This window comes from Adiantum capillus-veneris, chromosome 14 (assembly GCF_014529385.1).
Source record: "Adiantum capillus-veneris isolate H3 chromosome 14, ASM1452938v2, whole genome shotgun sequence".
In the NCBI taxonomy this organism is placed as follows: Eukaryota; Viridiplantae; Streptophyta; class Polypodiopsida; order Polypodiales; family Pteridaceae; genus Adiantum; species Adiantum capillus-veneris.
In genome coordinates, this window is record NC_140944.1 from 91,835,990 (window position 1) to 91,852,265 (window position 16,276).

Here is a 16,276-nt window from a genome sequence, read left to right on the forward strand (position 1 = left end):
TATCGTATGCCTTCTTGAAATCAAGAAGAAGAATCACAAGGTCCTCCCCACGGAGCCGTGCCTGGGCAGAAGCCTCCCAGAAAGTGAAGATGTTGTCAAGGATACTGCGTTCCTTGACAAAATCTGTCTGAGTCCCATGTATAAGGCTCTCCAAAAGTGGTTGAATCCTCAAACTCAGAACCTTGACAAGAATTTTGTAGGGTGAGTTGAGGATGGTGATGGGGCGCCACTGTCGAATCTCATCCAAGGATCCACCCTCCTTTGGAATGAGGTAGATCAGGCCCTCACTAATGCTATCAGGCATCACTCCTGTGTGCAAAATGTATTGAAAGGCATTACAAAGATATGGGCCAAGCAAGTCCCAGTACTCCAAGAAAAAGCTGGGAGTCAACCCATCCTCACCTGGACAGCTACCACAAGGGAGGCCCCTAAGAGTCGTGTGCAGCTCCTCAAGCTGAAGTGGCATCTCTATCCTCTGGCGCATCTCCTCTGTCTCACAAGAGTAGGCATCTGTGCCCAAACCTGCTCCCTGCATTCATCTTGCCGCTCTGACTGGGGCTCAGCCCCCAATAGTAACTCGCGGTAAAAGTCAATAGCAGCTGTATGCATATCCTCGGGCTCACAAGCAACCGACCCATCGGGTCTCCTCAACTGATTGACCTTGGCATGCGAGTGTCGAGGTCCCAGTGTCTCAAAAAAAGCACCAGTCACTCTCTCACCCACCTGAGTCCACTGAGATTCTTGTCAGTGGAAGGCAAACTCATGACGCCTCTCCTCTGTGCTAGCAAGCTCCTGTCGAGCCTACTATAACTGCTCCTCCAACCATGGACTGTCTGGATGCTTCTCCTCATCCTCTGTAGTGAAGCAATTCCTTGTCTGAGATGCTGCTCCTCCTCTCTCGCTGCAGCCCGGTGAGCCAGAGACTCCTGAACAAAAAAGTGGCTAAGCTGAGCTAGGCCTAAGGCCACTCTGTGTGCAAGTGGAACCTTGTTGTCCATGCCCTCTACCCTCTCTCTGAGTGTTGAGTCCAACAAGACCCACTCTGGGATGCGCAGCATCGTGCTCCCACTCCTCTGCCAATCTGCCACTGTGAGGATCACTGGTGCATGGTCGGAGAAGGATGTCCTTGCCAGGATGCCCACTGATCCCCCCAAGTCACTGAAGTGGTCACTAGTGTAGAAGCGATCTATCCGCGATAGATTCACTCCTCCCACTCTGCAATCCGATCTAGAGAAGGCAAGACTGGCTGGAGGCCTCAAAAATATAGAGTGTTGCCATGTATCCGATACCCTCAAAGTCATACACAACCTCTCCCAAGCTGCTAACTCGACTCCATGCACAGTAGCATGGCTGTCTCCAATCCTATTAGAAGGGTCCTCCAACATGTTGAAGTCCCCTCCTACACACCAATGGTCGGCCTGCGGCAAAGACTCAACAATCTGTGACCAAAACACTGCACGAGCACTCGCCACATTGGGTGCATAGATGTTCAGGAATCCCACAAGGCCACCCTGAACCTGCATAGTAATCCACTGAGCCCTGCCTGGCACAATAATCCCTCTACCTACAATGGCCTCCTGCAATGAATCCGCAATAGTCATACATACCCCACCCTGGATGCCTCCAAGTCCAAAATCAACTGACCAAAAGGTATCATATCGTCCACGCAAAATCTGACCACATCGCCGAATGCGACTCTCACACAGATGGTGCTCTTGAAGCATAAGGAGATCAATCTCTCCTCTGACAATGCAACACTGAAGCTCCTGACGCAATCGGCCCCGCTGTCATTGAAACTGGGGACCACCTAGTCCCTGCACGTTCCATGAGATGATCCTCATGGGGAGCGAGAGAGAACAGATGTTGCCGCAGCAGCAAGACGGGCTATCTTTGAGGCTGGCTTGGATGGGGAGTAATCCGCATCCGAGCGTCCTCTATATAGGCGAGACTGTAGTGAGTGCCTAGACCAAGCCCAAGCAGAGCGAGCCATGCGTAAAGCAACCTCCTCTGTCCAGGAGTCCTCATGAATGTATACATAGCACGGCAAACACTGCGTATTAGCAAAGAAGTACACCACAATGTGCCTACATCCTGCTGAGTCTGGGGGTGTCACCGCAAACTTGGCCAATGGCCACAAAGTCTGCATCAAATCTGTAACTCCAAGTTCTCCCATGTGATGAGAGACCTCAAGAACTTGTGTATGCAACCATCCCAACACTGAGTCGAGGGACCACTCTTTCTCGGCCCTACCACAGAGGGGGAAGGAGAAACCAACTGTTGAGTCCAAGGCCTCTGTTCCCCTAGCGGCGAGGAACAAAGCATGGACCCTAAAGCAGGCTCCCTCGTGGTTTGCTGCAGAATTTCCAAGAAAGCGAGTGAACCCGTAGTCAAAGAAGTCTCAGCGGAGGTCAATGCTCGTCAGACCACGAGGGATAGTTGCAAGGGAATATGTCCGAACCTGTAGAGGGGGCCGCAAGAAGGGCTGACCCTCTCTCACTAGGCAACTCGTGGCAAAGGCAGTGCCAAGAGATCTCCTAGCCGCCGCCGGAGAGGGACCAATCTCCTGAGTCGACTGTGGAACTGGATCAAAAGGGGAGGGAGAAGGAGATGGGGGGAGCGGGATGGGGCGACAGAGGTAGAGGGGCGGGGTGGAGAGGCGATGGGAGCAGAAGGCGGGGGGGAGGATGAGGAGGAGGAGGGGAACTGTGAAGGGGGAGCGGCTGTCAAGGGTGAAGCGGAGGTGGAGGCTATCGTAGGGGACTCCTCTTGCTCAAGAGGACCAAAGCGGTTCCCCGTGGGAACCCACTGCTATTGAGTAGGCACCTGAGGGCCACTCTGAGGTGCCAGGCTGTCGCTGTGGCCCCTGGCGTTGACAGCCACGGGCCTGCTGCCACCCCTCCTCCACTGGAGCCCCAGGCTCGGAGGGTGGCAAGCCTGTGGTGCAGGTCGCAACCTCCTCTGTGGACAGGCCTTCGCTAGGTGGCCCATCTGTCGACAAATGAAGCATTGGTTTGGGAGGCCCGAGTACTCCACGCTCTATCTAAACCAACCCCCACTCACCCGAGGCAGAAGGATGACCTTCGGGAGCGTGTGGGTATCTCTGACCAAAACTCGAACTAAGGGGATGCTAGCCACCTTGGCAACTACTGATGCTGCCGTACGAGGTGTCTCCAGGACAGTCCCGATGGCGGAGCCGATCCTGGAAAGAAGTGGTAGGTACTCCCTCTGTAAACCCGAAAAGCAGCCTGAGATGGGAATGTCTACCTCCTCTACTAGAACATCTGATGTCGGGTCAAAACCATGTCGCCACTGTCGAAAGTGGGCGCGTGATGCTCGGATGGCCAGAGGACTCATAGCTATGACCTTGGACGCCATCTCAGAGGTCTCAAACTCGATTTGATAGTACCCCCATCCGAGAATCTGGACATCCAAGATCTTGCCCACCTCTGCGAGAAGGAGGGCCTAGAGAAGGTCTCACAGCTCTTCTCTGCTAGGTCAGGTGCCGAGAATCTTGCAGATGACCGAAGTCGCCTGCAATCGCTCTACCTTTGTGGCAAGGCTCGCTTGCTTTGTCGGCGAGAGAGAAAGTAGAATGGTGGGCTCAGCGGGGTCGGGCGAGGGGGCTTCTGGCGAGTCCCTCTATGGCGAAGCTGGAGCCTCCATCTGTGTCTATTGTTGTGTCGTAAGAAGAGGGCAATGGGTGGACGCTGCAATCAGGCGCAAGAGACACTGCCCCAAAAAATGAAGCAATGTCGAGGATGCCGAATTGTAGGGGTTGAAGGGGAGAAACCAAGGCGGATGGGAAGACAGGCCGGGGGGGGGGGGGGGGGGGGGCAGTGGGTTGGGGAGAGTCGAAGCGCTGGTGGCAGCAGGAGGAGGGGGTGACGGGGGCGGCAATGGCTAAAAGGCAGTGTGGGGCAGGCAGCGGGTGGGCTGGCAGGGGGCGACACAGGTTGGCAGGCAATTCGGGGGTGGGCAGCGGGGCAGAAGGGCAGGGGGGGGAGGCAGCGGGCTGAGGTGTGTGAGGGGAGAGGGGGGGGGGGGGGGGGGGGGGGGGGGGGGGGGGGAGCGATGGCGTGCGCAGGTAAAGCAGCAGCAATGAGTCCAGTTTTTTATAGAAGGAGCTGGCCTCCTTATTGAAGCACCTGCGTTCAAGAGGTTATTAATAATACCTCAATATACATACTATATTTACACTATGTGCCTATTTAAAAAAAACCCCACCCCCCTCTGTATGTATACATTTTGATACATTTTGATCTTTTAATAATCCTCTCCGGTTAACTCACGTGATAGCATACACATTCTAAAAAGTGACCGCCTCGGGAGCATACTAATTTGTTGCTCCCTTCTTGGATACATATGATTTTTTTGCGGAGCACGATTGTCTCTAAGACTCTCTTGAATGGCCTTGTTGAGATCTGCTAAAGTCATCTGAGATATCTTTGGCTCCTTAGCAATAGGCTTTAGGGTCATTGGTTGATGCCCTGATGCTTGCGAGCTAGTAGATTTAGACTCAACAGACACTCTTTCTCCTTGAATCATTAAATTATCCTCCAATTGGATTGCATTGGTGGTGACTGCTTCCCAAGTGGTGATACCTCTAATGACTAGGCCATTGTAGATATCCTCATGTCATAATCTCCTAATGAATCTATCAAGAAATTGATTATTATTGAAGCACTCATTTGGATTACAACGAGAATTCAAATGCTTCAAGTGACTAATAAAGTTTCTCACCGACTCTCCCTCCTCTCGTTGGGCTTTTTGGAGCTGAGAGTCTATACCCCAAAGCACTCCCTCTGTATGTATTCTTTCAAGAACAGTCTCCTAAGAGTAGGGTAAATCGTTTTTCTTCCACCCTTAGGGTTCTATACCAATCCCCAGCCTTCCCACTTACGATTGGGCTTAAAGCATTACTCTTATGCAGATTATTGTGTTCTCCTAGAGAATCGCATATTTGTTCAAACACTTCAATATGATTTCTCACATCCCCGTCTCCACTAAATTTTTGTGTGAGCTTGGCTATTTGTATTGCCTTACTTCTAGGATCTCTATTAGGCGTGTTACGCATATTCTGAGCATACCCTAAATAAGCAGTTATAGTGGCCGCAGGTGCAAGCACTCCTGGAACTACATGTGGGATGGGAGTTGGCCTTGGCATTGGCATACGCACGGCCCTCGGTGTACCACATGGTGTTCCCAAGTTCATAGGTGTGGCCCTAGGCATAGCCGGTGCCGGATACGACATGTTATTGCTAAATGGTATGGCCCCACTTGAATAAGAGCTCGGATAATGCCATTGTGGAGTGTAATCACTTGGCATAATTGGGGGTGTGGGAGCTACGTGGAAATGAGGTGTGATAGGTATAGGCTTGATGCACACATGTAGGTATGGTTGGGGGCATTGTGCTACTAGGTAGCAGTGCAGTGCTAACAAACAAGGTCCAAGGTGTACTTTTTGTACTCATCACCGGAGTAGGTATCATAGCTGTAGTGTCTCCGAGAGACAGATGAGATAGATTTGGAAAAGTAAAACTACTACTTGTGGGTTCAGACTGTACCAAAACTCTAGGCAACACAATATATGAAGGGTCTATTGGACTCACTGAAGGAGTTTCCATCTGAGATAGTGTCGATTGTTTGGCCTTGCCCGTATCCAAGAATCTCATATGGCCCGTTGAAGGAATGTTAATCCCTCGGTTTTAATGCCTCTCCGATTGGATGATGCTATGGATGACATTGCAGACCATTTGTTGCCGCTCCTCTAGACTTGTGGCGCCAGAAGTAGATTGTACAACGTCTAACCAACCGATATGGTATGTGTAACCCGTGTATAGGTTAGTCAAGGTTTCAATTTGTAGGTCATATTTCCAATTTTTGTTGAGAAATACCCCTTCTAGGCCCGATGTACTAGAGGTTTCTCTTGAGGTGAAAGCATTGTTGCTCCCCACACTTTGACCCACATTGCCTACTATCTCAGGAGCACTTGATTGCTCGATTTCTATGCATGTTGTCCCAAGGGTCTTTCTCTTCATGGCTTAGTGTTGTTCTAGGAAAATATCCATTTCTCTCTCCCTACCCACTTGCATATAGTGCTCAACTTCTTGCACCTCCGCAAGACTCCTACCATCGGGTAGTAGAACTTCGGGGGGTGATTTCTTTGCAGTGTCTTCCATGAAAGCAAGGGGTAGGATATTGATGTGGACATTCTTGGGGAGGATAGGCTCCCCCTGAGATACCAAAGGCAAATCTACCTCTCCCTCACCTTCATTAACTTCACTAGCCACAGGTTCAGAGCAAGTAGCTCTACTAAAGGTTTCTATAAAGAGACTAAACACACTAGATCCAGGTTGTGGGGCCCAGACAGGTACGTTTTTGTTTACGTTCTTGGGGTTTGGTGTAGGATACCCTTCCATAATATCGTAGTGAGATGAAGAGTTACTAGCCGCTATGTTTGGATCTTGGGTTGTACTACCTTGGGTCCCCACCGAGGGCCCGGAACCTAAGGTAGGTGGATATTGTGAACCCATTTAAGTCAAAGTGCTTGCGAGTTACTCCACCTCTTGCACACAACCAGAGCACAATGCATGTGCCTTTGGCACCCTACAAGTGTCGACACATACCCTCGAAGGTTAACCGCTTGATTTTTTGGGCGTTTTTCACCCCGTTTTCACTCGTTTTTCTATGTTTTTTAATGTCTTTTTACGATTGTTTTTTGGATTAAAGTGTGTGATAGCTCTAAACGAGCGTATCACTCAGGGGGTTGTGGTGTGCTTTATAGCACAGCGTTCAGTTACTCGAAGCTCTGATGGTCCTCAAAAGGGTCGATTTTTACTTAAGCAGGCTAAAATAAGTAAGTCTAAAGGGTGACTGAGGCCTGAGCCTGGGCTTGGGCTTATGCTTGGGGAATGTTCCCGATCTCAATCCTTCCTTTTAAATATATATATATATATATATATATATATATATATATATATATATATATATATTGGAGGATAAGGTTGCTGCGTGCACACACACACACACACACACGTAACCTACCTACTTGCAACTAACAGAGCTACTGTTACACACTGTTTAACACAGTACTACAGCAACTAATTAACTATAGCAGATCTACTTACAGATCTAACATTATAGATCTAATACCTTAAATCTAACACCTTATCAACAGAAAACAATACATTGCAGCAAAAATATCTAACACCTTACTAGCAAAAAACAGTACATTATAGCAAAAACAAAGTTCACAAATCCTTCTTAACAGCCACACACCTTTCTCTACCTTTCCTACATCTCACATTGTAAATGTGTGCGAGCCAAAAATGGTTGCAAGCACACAACCAGATTAATCTAGCAAGCTCAAGAGAGAAAGGGCGTGTCACTCACCACCCTACGCTCGAGGATTCCTCGCCGCGAAGAAGAGGGAGCTACGGTCGTGCCGCGCTCAACCGCCTCGCCACTTCCATGTCATCGTAATGCTTGATCTCTTTCTCTCTCTCTCTCTCTCTCTCTCTCTCTCTCTCTCTCTCTCTCTCTCTCTCTCACGGATACACACATACACAAGGAGATGGAGAAGAAGCTAGAGATGGAGCAAGAGCACTCTTCAATTGCATAAATGAGAGAATGAGTGATTTTTAGGTTTAAGTGACTTTTATATGAGCTCACCCATTCACACTTGGGCGCCCATGCTTAGCCAACCAACCCTTGAATGTTCCAGTTAGAGTGCGCTTCTCATCGGCGATCACTCTTACCCTTTTCCTATTGGACCAACAAACCTGACCCATGACTACTAGAAGTGGACATTGGTGGTTAACTCTCTCTCTCGCTCTCTCTCTCTCTATCTCTCTCTCTCTCTCTCTCTCTCTCTCTCTCTCTCTCTCTCTCTCTCTCTCGTTGAACGATTAAGTGCTCATCTTCGTGGATAGTCATTCGTGAGATCTGACACTGAGACTCCATTGCACATTCCTTGCAGCAGATTTTAGTAGCAAATCCTTCAGCCGTAGTTCCTTGTTGGTGGGCTTGGGTTGGGGGTTTGAGTATTATCCTTGGTTGGGTTTTTTGGTCTAGGTCTGCTCCATGGCCCATGCATAGAATAATATCCATCAACATACTTGGCCATATCTTCAGGTAGTCCTACAAAAAATTGTTGCTTTTGTTTTACGAAGTCTATCTTTTGGTAGACGGTAGCTTTGAGATGTAGATTTTGTTCAGTGAAGTCTATCTTTTGGTAGATCGTATCTTTGAGATGTAAATTCCAATACTTGTCCAGATACCTGCGAATAGACTCATTGGGAGTTAGCTTCAAACTTTTCCATTCGATAAGCACTTTGTCTTTGGCATCACATGCAAGAAATTGCTTCATTATGGAAACTCGTAGTGTTTTCCATGTCTTGGGAGCTTTGCCTTTACCTCATAGACTAGCCCACCATTGTCGGGCAGAATTTTGAAAATACTACATGACGTAGCTTGGAGGACTCCGTGAAGCCCTCATCTCCAAAGGCCATATCAAATTGTTGAATGAATGCCAAAACTTTGTTCGTAGCACCAAAGGTGCCATCATAGGTAAGAAAAGAGATGCTCTTTCCTCCCTCCTTGAGATTCTTAAGCTTGTAGGACCTTTTCCAAGCTGCATAGGATTTGCGGTGTTCTCCCTCTTGTATTCTCTAGGAGAAAAACCATTGCTTTCATCAAAAGAGGAGGAAGATGATAAAGATGGAGAAGAGGGTGACCTCTTTTTCACCTTTTTCTTCTTTTGATTCCTCTCTTCCCTCTGAGAGTGACGAGAAGAAGGACTAAAATGATGATCTTTTCCTCTTCGGAGGAGTTAGGGATTGTCGAGACTTCCGGCACATTCTATGAAGCATTTGGAGATTCACTTCTTTCTCTCTCATAGGGTTCCTCCTCTTCTCTCACTGGAGAGAGTCTTCTTTTGGAAGTCTCAACAAGAGGCTTCTTAAGATCTCTCTCCTCTTGGGGAGTTCTTTAATTGGAAGTCTCTACAAGAGGCCTCCTAAGTTGTCTCTCCTCTTGGAGAATCCCATGAATGAGAAGTTGTTGGTTAACTTTGGCTTGCAAAGCAGGGTTGCCCATACTAGCTTGTTGCAACCTAGTAACAAGATAGTTCACAAACATGGAGGCATCATTAGTAGCACCTTCATAAACAAAATCAAAGTTGTCAATATTCATTATACTCTCTTTATTACTGTCAGCCATGCTAACTAAATTTATATCTATGCTACAACTTTGACAACTCAAAACTTTAGGCACCAAGGCAAATTGCACAAACCTTCACCCGAGACGGCTCAAAATAGGAAGGGGGGAGTAACCGTAGCTAGAGCAGCATAATACAAGATAAAGATCTTAAGCTACAATATGATGAGAGATTATGTGTACAATGTAAAAAGTGTGTTTTGATGTTTAAAGTTTTTCTTTTTTAGCGACTTCTAGCATAATTTTGCTCTTATTACGCATAGTTTTGAGCCATAATGACAAATTTTGTGGGCGGGATGCCTAGAGTGAGAGTATGTACATATGAGCATGAGGAGTAATTTTGGCAAAATTTTTGGCCAAGGAATAAATAATTTTAGTAATTCTTTTCTTTTTGACCTAATAATAAAAATAAATAGAGCCAATAAATTTGGATTCAAGTTTTGAAAGCAAACGCCAAACCTACAAAGCAAGAGCTTTGCGCATGTCAAATATGGAAGGATTTGGCACATGTCAAAATTTGGGCCGACTTGCAACGGTCTAGAATTGTAGAATCACGAGCAATTAACGACTAGGTGTCTGATTGACGAGCCATCTAAGCCATAGGTGGTATGGCATGAAAAATGTGGGCAAGTAAGGTAAGTATGCATAGTGAACTTGGGACAAGCCAGGAACATATACGCAAATAGGATAACGTAAACCTCATTGTTATAGTTGGATAGAGAGATAGAGAGAGAGAGAGAGAGAGAGAGAGAGAGAGAGAGAGAGAGAGAGAGAGAGAGAGAGAGAGAGAGAGAGAGAGAGAGATTTCTGACCTAGATCCTTTAGTCAGGTTTTAGCTTGCTACAGTCAGCCTCAAGACCTTCACACTATACCAGATTTCACATGTATGATTCTTATCTGTGCATGAATAGTTGTGTATGGTCATGTCATAAAATCTGATATCTAACTATCCCAAATGATTTTCTCATATTGAACTGATTATTTAATGTGGGAGAAACAAGTTAGAATACACCAGATGTCACATGTATGATCCTTATCCGTGCATGAACATTTGTGTATTGTCGTGTCATACAATCTAATATCTAACTATCCCAAATGATTTTCGCAAATTGAATTGATCATTTAATGTGGGAAAATAAATGGGAACAAGAGTTAGAATATAGATATGTGCTTTTAGACCTATCTCAACATGAGACCAAAGGAGAGAAGGCTACATCTCATTAAGGGTCCAAAAGGGAGATGGTCTTCCAAAGAGAAATGAGCAGGTAATGGAGCTTGACAGAACTTAGGGTTAGCTTCATTAAAGACCTCCAAAGTTTAGTATTAAAAGTCCTTAGACCTAGGACATTTAGGTACTCTAAACCTTAGGCAAGCTAGGCATGTGCTTGAGGTGCTTGAGGTGACTAAGGTGCTTGAGGTGCTTGTTATACTTGAGTTGACTGAGGTTCTTGAGGTGCTTGAGGTGACTAAGGTGCTTGAAGTGCTTGTTGTGCTTCATGACTAAGGTGCTTGAGGTGCTTGATGACCAAGGTGCTTGAGGTGATTGAAATTCAACAAGTGAAGTAGGGGATGAGAGAGAGAGCTCACCCACACACACACCAAGAGCCACCCCTTCCACAGCAGGCATATAGGACACATGTCAAGCCCCTAGCAAGGTTTCCTTCATATTGTGCCTAAAGCCTATTGTATGACATTTAGAGAGGTCCAATGAGGATTTATAATAATTAAATATTTATTCAAGCATTATTTAAGCCCTCTCTCCCAAAGGGGAAAGGGGGACACTTGTCCAAATTCTATCTTTATTGCTATTTATGACCTAAGCTTATGATTGGCGGAGCTTGGCAAAGGCCAATGAGGTGCAAGCAAGAGTAGGGAGTGAGAGGGGTCGACCAAGGCTAGGAGGGAGGCTCCTTTTTGCTCATTCTCCCACACACTCACACAGTCTCTCATTGTGTTGAGCAAGAACTCCATCTCCTTCTCCAAGCTTGAGTAATAGAGAGCCTACACCAACACCTCTTGGCTATGGAATGAAAATCCCACCAAGAGTCATGATTCAAAAAATCAATGCTTACCATCTTCTTCATCTTCATTATTATGCTACGCTATGCTCGATGAGTAATGATATGTGAGGAAACTACTTCTATCTTGTATACTACATCTTCTTCTCTTCCCTTCCCTCACTCCCTGCTAGCTCTCTCCACCTTTGAAGATGTTTGAGGTCTTGGGATTGAGGCCGGGGACAAGATAATGTTTCTGCAAGGTAGTTACGGGCATAACTTTGGTGCATGAAGTTTACCATCTTCATTGCATCAACAAGGTCTCAAGGAACACAGAGCATGTATTGTTCCAAGTATCTCTTCATGGGAGAATCCATAATAAGAAATCCTTTTGGAATGGGAACTAGCTCCAAGTAAATCCGGTCCTCAACTGTTGTCAATTTCTTTAATTCTCTCTCTCTTTTACAAGTAATGTTCATGCCAAGCTAACAAGGTATAATGTTCATTTTTCTACCTTTAATCAAGTGCTCTCCTTATGCTCTTTAAGAATTCTCTTAAGGAAACGCTCACTATTGTTACTTTAATTCCACTACAATCAATGTTATAGCCATATTCCATTACATTGGTATATACCAAGCTATTGGTTTTTCTTTTCTTGCGTAAGAAGAGAGGTCCTTAAGTTGTCCATGAAATTTTGGACATGTTCATTGGAAGAGGGTAAGTGAGACAGGGAATTATTATCCCAGTTGAAAAGAACTTAGTTTGAGGTACACTGTTGGGAACTATAGACTTAATAATGGAGTCTTCCAGGGCTTGCTTTGGCTAACCATTATTGAGCTACTAGCAAGCTCAACAAGAACTATAATCAAGAGAACACTATTAGACCCTCTCCACTACTCTTTGCAATCAGCAGTCTCTAAACCATGGTTGTGTCTGCTTGAGAGATAATTTTCAAAAGTAAAGAAGAGTAGAAACTAGGTGCAAACAAGGTGCCTATGCAGGGCCGTGGAATGTGGCACTATCATGCTATGGAAGAGATACAATGGGTAACTCTATGCTGTGTAAGATGAGGGTATTGAGCCAATTGTTTAGTGGTTTCTACTGATGAGGTTTCATCTATACTACATTTTCTAAACAAAAGTTGTTGAAGACAAATCGCCCACTCTTTTATGGTTGGTTTAGTGAGTATGATGTGTTGGTGTTTTACTTGGCTTGGCCTGGATTTAGGTACCCAGTTTAATATTGGTTTAGAAGACTTCGAAGATGTTTGGTTGTTTGATTGTTTTGATCTCCATTGCCAAGGCAATGTTGTGGTGATTGTGGACTTTTTCGATTGGACTTGGGAATCTATTTGTACTTTGTTGAGCTTGATGAAGCATTGAGTTGCAGTTTGGGTTTCCTCCACTATTTTATCTTATGTTGAGTACTTTTGGCTACTTGGAAGCTTGGTTCTGGTCAGGTGGAAACCTCATTGGAAAGCATGGCTTTGGGTATCCAAATTTACTATGGTTCTGGTTCTGGTTCTGGTCAAGTGGAAGCCTCATTGGGAAGCACGGCTTTGGGTATCCATATTTGTTGTGGTTTGGTTTCCATGAGTGACATTTTTTACCCAAACTTGCTTAACCTTCCGTAGATTGATGTCATTGGATAGATGAATTTGGATCTGCTCTCTCAGAACCCTGTTGTACATTCCAATGTGCTCTATTTGTGCCAAGGATGTAATGTACTATGATTTTCCCAAACTAACCTTTGTTTCTCTGTTAGGTACCTTGAGCTCAATCTTGGTCGGTTTGATCATGGAGTTTAAGAAGTGAGACTATACATGACCAGCATGTGAGACTCCAAGATTTAGCATGTGAGCCCAATTCTTTCATTTTGCATTTATGTGCATACATGGCTGCAACAGCCTTGAATTGCAACTCATATAATCGGGTTAGCTATTCTAGTCTAGCAAAAAACTCGTATCATATTCATCCTTATTATTGGGCAACTCGTAGTGTAGGAATCAAAAGTTCCACAGGTAGTATGGCATTTATCTAGAACACTAGACTGAAAGGTGTCGTATTTTGTGACAGTTTGTATGCTACCAAATATGTGCATAAAGCTGAGGTATAGTTTCTTATCCCAATCCACTCTTGATTCATTGACAAATTCTATGAGCATCCTGTATAGAACTTTTTTTGTGCTCTTGGCTTGTCTGTTTGCTTGAGGGTGGTATGTCTCTGACTTTGAATGAATCACCAGGAACTCTAACAATATCATTGAGGAATGACTCCCTTGATAACTCCCTATCTTAATCAAAAGCCCATATTTTGTGAACATGTTCTCATACAAGAACTGCACAATCGTTCAAGCATTGTTCTTTGGTGTTTCCTTGGCTTCTACCCATTTGACAAAATAATCTATGACCACTATGATGTATTAAGCATGTGTTTCATATGATGGTGGTGAGATGGGTCCAACAAAGCCTATCCTTTATTTGGCAAAGGCCCTTTTCCCCATCATTGGTCTTAAAAGCATTTCATCACGTCGCATTGGTACTTTTGTTTTTTGGCAATCATCATATCATTTGACATAATATTTTGCATCCATGTACAGAGTAGGCCACCAAATTCTTGCAAGAAGTATATTTTTTATGGTTTTGTCGGTCAAAAAGTGACCTCCTGCCGGTCCGACATATATTGACCATAACTTGGCCACTTGAACCTGATTGAGGGACCAAAAATACCAACATGCAACACATCTTTAGAACTTTGCATTTATCCACTAATATCATCTCTGACCACCCATCCCCACTTGCATGTCCATCAGAGATCTACAATGTAACATTTAATGGTCTAAAAACTTATGTGTAGCAGAAATTAGCATGAACATAGCGGGCATTTCATTAGAATATATTCCTAATGAGAATTACAAGAGTGCTTGGGTGGAGAGAGCAACAAAAATCATAACACCTAATTAGATATCATCAACAATACTTTCAAAAGCGAGAGAAATTAAGCTATTGACAACTTTTGAGGACCGGATTTGCATGGAGCCAGTCCCCCCTCCAAAAGGCTTTGTATTATGGTTTCTCCCATCAAGAGAGACATTGTACAATACAATTCTTTGTGTTCCTTCAAGACTAGCTAGTGCAATGAAGATGAAAGCTTCATGCACTAAGCAAAACACTTAGTAAACACAACTTTAATTATCCCCGTTCTCAGACCCAAGACCTCACACACCTTCGAAGATGGTGAGAGCTAGCAGGGTATGAAAGTAGATTGAGAGGAAGAAGGAGTATCTTACGAGAAAGATGTACATCTCCTCACATAATCACTCATATTATCATAGCTTTAGCTTAGTAATTAGCTTTGTAGAGGAGATGAGCATGCATTGAAGCTTGGCTCTTGGTTGGATTTGCATCCACAAGCCAAGAGTGTGTCGATGTAGGCTTCTATCTCACAAGCTTGGAGTAGGTGATGAGCTCTCCATTAAAGCTTGGAAAGAGATAGTCTTCTCTTTCTTCACACATGAGATTGTGTGAGTGTGTGTGTGTGTGATAATGCCTTGCAAAAATCAGCCCCCTCTCTCTCTTGGGCGAGCCCTCTTGCTATTTGCTCTTGCAGGCTCCCCATTGGACCTCCCCAAGTCAAGCCAATGGCTATTAAGCAGCATAAGTGATAGCCTTCTGACATGTGTCCCCCTTTCCCCTTTTGTGAGAGCTTTAGGTAATTTAATAATTAAACTAAACTCTCATTGGACCCCTTTGCCTCCTGGCCAATAGGAATCAGGCAAGCCATTGGGCTCCTGTATGCTCATTGGACCCCTTGGGAGACTGTCCAATAGTCTTCTAGGAGACTTAATTCTCATTGGTTCTTTTATTAAGTGTTTTTAAATTAATTAAACTAGATATGTTCTAGCCTAATTCTCATTGGTCCACCTCCAAGGCCATCCATTAGGAATTGGGCACACCTTGTGGGCATCTGGGCTAGGGAGCTGACATGTGTCCCTAATTCCCTTTGTGTAAAGGGATCCTGTGTGTGTGTGTGACTTTCTCTCTCATCCCCTAGAAGAAGGGATCGCCCCCTCCCATGTAGGGATATGCAAAGACTTTTTAGTTACTCACAAAGCATCCAATTTCCCCTAGGGTTGACCTTTGGACACAACCTTTGAATTTTGGAACCTTAGCATGTTGGAAGTCTTAATGGGCTGAACCTTAGGGTCTTTTTAGCCCATTGTTGCCCATGGCTCTTTTGCAGATGGCCCCCCCTTTGGATCCCTATTTTCCCTCCTTTGGATCTCTATTGTGGCCGGTCTGCTAGCTTAACCAATATTCTAGCTTTTTCTCCCATGACACTTCCCCACATTAAATGATCAGTTTAATGTGAGAAAATCATTTAGGAGAATTAGATATTGATTATTATGACATTACCTCTCTCTTGAAATCATAGTCGTCCTCGACTATGGTGTAGAGAAGATAAAGCATATTCATGAGTCCTTTTCTTAGCGGGTAGAGGATCCCTATGTTACCCTACGACATCATTCCACAATGGATGACTAGTCCATTTGGCGCTTAAGAGCCTGAGGCTGCCACAAGCATGTCTGCACATTAGTCCTATCAGTCTTCCATAGTAGAGTGACAAGCTCTACTTGGTGTTCGGGAGACGTCGTCTCCACAAACTTGATCTAAGCATGCATACTACTTCATTTTTGTGCACAATAAAGAAAAAGAGAGTCTTATAAGACAAAAAAACTTTGTTCATTTTTAACATTTTGTACATTTTCTTACTCTTGGGAAGTACTGTAAGCATTGACAAGGTTTAGGTTATCCTTTAATTGTATGCCTTGCATCCATCTAGCATCTTCAGAAGGATAATTATTAAACTTAATAAGATATCGTCGGATAGTCTTACCACCTCATAATACCTTGTCTTAATGTCGGAGAATGGACTCGGGCTGCAGCACCTCCTCTTGGTCCTCGATCTCCGGTGGGTCTTCAATAGTTGGTTCTTGAGGTGGCTCTCCTTTGTAAGACTTTAATATGCTCACATGGAAAGCATTGTGTATGAGCCAATGATTGG